This window comes from Arachis duranensis, chromosome 2 (genome assembly GCF_000817695.3).
Source record: "Arachis duranensis cultivar V14167 chromosome 2, aradu.V14167.gnm2.J7QH, whole genome shotgun sequence".
NCBI classification, from domain to species: Eukaryota; Viridiplantae; Streptophyta; class Magnoliopsida; order Fabales; family Fabaceae; genus Arachis; species Arachis duranensis.
The window spans coordinates 82,712,649-82,717,429 of NC_029773.3; the positions used below are offsets into that span (position 1 = coordinate 82,712,649).

General features: G+C 39.0%; 1 long non-coding RNA gene across 1 annotated transcript; it reads right to left on the reverse strand.

Annotated features, from left to right (window-relative positions):
- Window positions 1-306: 306 nt before the first annotated feature.
- Window positions 307-3,532, reverse strand: LOC127744830 (uncharacterized). Its single transcript, XR_008005970.1, has 4 exons — window positions 3,319-3,532; window positions 3,165-3,247; window positions 2,942-3,029; window positions 307-509 (listed from the first exon to the last, which is right to left on the reverse strand). It is a non-coding gene; the product is annotated as an uncharacterized LOC127744830 (long non-coding RNA).
- Between the last annotated feature and the right edge of the window lie 1,249 nt (window positions 3,533-4,781).

Sequence of the window (4,781 nt, forward strand, 5' to 3'; positions counted from 1 at the left end):
GTCTTTTCTTTCTTTTTTTTAATTTTATATTTTTATTTAAAATAACAATTTATAAAAGAAGGATAGTTTTGTCATTTATAAAAAAATATTAAAAAGAACGATTTTAATATGAAAAAAACGTTAAGTGTAATAACCTAACTACCAAAGCTCACGCTTCCGGCTGCGCAACTCTGATAGCTCAGATATTACAACGACACTTATACTATTTAATACTAAAATATGAGCCTGTTTAAAACTTTAAACCGCAATACCGCTCCTACAAAAATACTTTTGCTACACAACGTACATCCATACATACCATACAACTTACAGAAACTCATAAAGAGTACATCCATATATATATACATACATATATACAAATAATATTACAAACATTACCCAATACAATTCCTATCCCTCTTACAGAATATATCAAGATAAAGGTGAGGGTACAAAAATAATAATCTAAAGCAATACAGAGCATCTCAATAACAAAAAAATAAACTCTTCGTGACTTCTGTGCCCATATCCTGAAAGGGGAAAAATGTAGGGGGTGAGAACATCATCCTCAAAAGGGTTCTCAGTAGAGGGTTTTTGGGAATTACTGTAATAGGATACGTGAAGATAAACCGTACCAGTGATTAATAACCGTCTTATGCCTCTTTTCAAAAACAACGGTTTACAATAAAAGAGAAATCTAAAATCCTTTTCCGAAAGAGAAACCATTCAATTCTCAAAAACTCAAAAGTCTTTCAAAAAGGTTTATCTATACTGAACCAAAATAGCCTTTCATAGTTTTCCAAACCAGAAACATAAAACCGGAATCAACGATCGGTCCATCTCAATTCAACCACGGCCCTAGGCCCAGACAATCCAATCCAACAACCAATCACCACAAACCAACAGAGTCCCAGTTGCAAACACAGATAGGAAGTTCAAGCACAAACAAATAGTTACAGCAAGTAGAACAAGTAGCAAGTAATCACAAGTAATCACATAGGCAAACCAAGCACAATATGCACACCCAAACAATGTCACATAGATGCATATGATGCATGCCTGTCCCTAGTGGCTGATGATATCATCTGTCGGTTATATAGCCAACCCGACACGTCCTGGTAGCTAACCATGGACAGAAACACCCATCGCGGAGCAAGTAAGTTTGAGCTACAATCCCCCTTGCTATTACCCGCTCAACCCAGAGCCAGTGGAATAACCACTACTGCGGCTACTACCCAGGTGGGTGTTTAAAAGCTCAACATGGAGCGAGTGGAATCACCACTACTACCGCTACTACCCAGGCGTCACAGTCTCTGACCTGGAGCAAGTGGGATGAACCACAACCTTTGCTACTGCCCAGGTATCTCAAGCATATATTCATTCAGTCCCAACCATGGATCAACATCCATCTCAGCCATCCGGCTTAAATTCAAAATTTCATAGTCAGCCATACGGCCCATAACTCATTCGGCAATCAGCCATAAATCAATATCATACATAGCCATTCCGGCTCACGGTTCAATCCAGAACCAGCCAATATTCATAATCATACATAGCCATTCCGGCCCATAACAAAATAGCACTTCCACCATTCAACATCATCAAATTCATAAAACTGGCATTTAAGCCATAAATCACTTTTCTCAAGCCATTTCACTTTGAAATTAAATTTCAACTCTTTTCAGCCTTGGCTTTAAAGGATCTCATTTCTCAAATCATCTCAGGCTCATAAGCCAAATTTTCTAAAAGTGAGTTCCCTTTTTAAAACAAAGCCACTCTCGGCATTCTCTTTCCAAAACTTCCAAAACCATGGAAAGTTAAAGATTCATTTTGGGAACATTCAAAATCACCCATTCAACAATGGGATTTTATAACAAAAGTTTCTCGCCAGAGTCCCGAGTCTTTAGGGAAGGTCAACTTATATAAATTCCTTAAAAATTCATTGAAACTCTTGAAATCTTAGATTCTCGGTTCAAGTAAATAAAAACTGAATTTATTATGAAACCGATCATACAAAATCACAAGTTCCAACCCGGTCCAAATATCGATTCATTTGAAATGGAACCGGTTCATTTGAATCAAACCACTTTCAGGTTTCTTTTTGGAACCCATTTTTCTAACTCTTCCAAAATGCCTCAAACTTGATTACTCAATCAAAAGTCTAGATTCCTTTAAAATCACTAAAAGCTCCTTTTTATATTGAAATCAATATTAGACCATCATTCTTTCCTTCAGTGATTCAAACTGTACAAATAGTTTATTTCTAAATAAGCCGAACTCAACGCATAAAGTTCATTAAATAAATTAAGCTTGAAAACATAAATATTCTCTTAATAAATCAAATAATACAATTTCTCAAATCCAACCCTTTTTAAATAACTTTACAAACAAGAGTAGGATTTTGTAGAAATTTCGGCAGCACCTCCCCTAAAACTTGGACTTTTGCCACCCGGTTCGGGTCCCAACTAAACCATTTCTCATTCCTTTTCAACAGCTCAAAACCAGAAATCAATTCAACAGCAAGCTAAATCCAACATTCGCCTCAGTGGCATATCTCAAGGAAACCATTTCAAAATCAACTCAATACAACCAATTTAACTCATTTCCAAAGCTTAAAAGAATCGGTTCAGAAATAAATCATTTGTCCAAAACCAAGTCAATTAAAGTAAACCAGGCTAAATTCAAAAGTGTAGTCGACTTCTCAAATCATCAAAATAATTAACTCAAATCAAATCAATCCTCAACGGATTAAACTTAGATTTCAAATCTTTAAAGAATCAACTTCAAACATTACAGTTCACAAATCCGCACAACAATTCAGCCAAACCAACATCCATAATCATTCGAGTCAATCAAATAATTCATAAGGCAGGTACAATCACCAAATACACAATATCTCACATCAGTATCCATATGTAATAATTCCAATACATAAAACATAGTTTTTGGAAAGCGCCCCTACCTTAGAACGCAATTCCATAACCCAAACGCGTCACAGGAACCTCCTTTCTTAAATCGGGATCACCAACAACCGCAACCTCGGCCCCAAGCTACTCCCGCGGTAACCACAGCAACATTAATCACAGCATATAATAATCAAGAATGACCCCACGTTACCAAAACTCATTTATTAACCAAACACAACCGAAAACTAATGCGAGGCTTTTCGAAACATAATTTCTTACCGAAATGACAACACGAAGCAGCTGCGATTTCGAACCGACGGTAGCAACAGCTTCGGCAGCGGCCAAAAACTCCGGTGGATCAACTAGAAAAACCGCACAGCATCAAAACCATCTCGAAAACCAAAAAGGCAGAAACCTCAAATGAAACCCTTACCGGCAACTTTTTCGGCAACGGCAAAAGTAGCCAGAAGCTCTGGCGGTGGTTCCGGTGGCCTCAGAACTCCGGCAGTGGTGCTGTCAGACTCCGATGGTGTTTCAAGGCAACTCCGGTGGCAGAGGTTTTCCAGTGACCATACACAGCAGACCCCCAACCACAGCAGCTAGGAGACTGGCGGCCATGGCGGCAGACTCTGACGGCATGACAGCCACGGTGGCAGACTCTGACGGCACGGTGGCAAGTGTGGTGGAACCACCCACGGTGACGGGATACCCTCTCCCACAACCGTGGCAGCAGCGGCGATGGAAGGGCAGCGTTGCTTCCTCGTGACTCATCCCTTTCCCTCTTCTCTGTTCACAGCTTCAATGGCGGCGGCAAGGGACGGGTTCTACGGCGGCGACGAGACGGGCTGGTCGGCAACGAGGAGAACGGCAGCCCCATGCTCGGCGATGGTGGCAGACGGTAATGGCTTCCCCGCAGTGGCTCCCTTTCGCGCACCCTCTCCCTCCCTGCGCGCGAGTTCAGCGGCGGCGAGACAGTGAGGCGCGGCGCTCTTCCCCCTCCTCGATCAGACGAAGGCGGTAGTGAGACCAGCACGCCAGCGCAGGTCCTCCTCTCCTCCTCCCTTCTTCCGCGACTCAGTCTCCATTTATCTCTGATTTTCTGTTTCTGTTCCTTTCCTTTCATGGAGAAAGAGGAAAGGGAACCGTGGGTGCTGCTGTCCGTGAGTGACAAGGAGGACAGGGTAGAGTTCGGCTGCTAAGGGCTAGGGAAGCAATGGGTTACCGGGTCATGGGTTAGGGTTTTAGGGTTAGGGTTTTATTTTCAAAAATTAGGGTTAGGGGCATTTTTGTAATTTCACTTAAAAATAGGTATAATGTAGTAATTAGAAATAAATTCTAATTCAACAATAATAGTGTATAAAAATACTATTTGCTCATCAATTTTTACAAATTACTTTCAATAAAATGCCCTAATCAAATAATTAGAAATAATATACTTAATTTCTTCATTTTTCAAAATAGCAATATTAATATTTACAACATTACTTTTTAATCCAAATCATATAAAATCTTTATTATTTCATAACTATCAACTTTATAATTCAAATATAGAAAATAATCCAATAATTATAAAATTGGATAATAATCATAACTCATCTCAAATTCAATAAATCAAAACTTGCCTTAATTATCTTTAATAAAATAATTTCTGAAATTAAGGCTGTAAATAACTATATGATTTGGGGCTTGATCATAATAAGACTTTTCAAAGGTTCTGGGTCTTACATTAAGAACGATTCTAAATCGAAAATTAAATGAGAGACGATTTTGATTCTCACCCTCAACGTTAGGGACTAAAACAATACTTACCCCTTAAAAAATAATAAAATTAGACTCTCATCCTAGGTAGTTGTTTAAATATAAAAAAACAGTTGATCAAATGAGGTGGCCATCAAA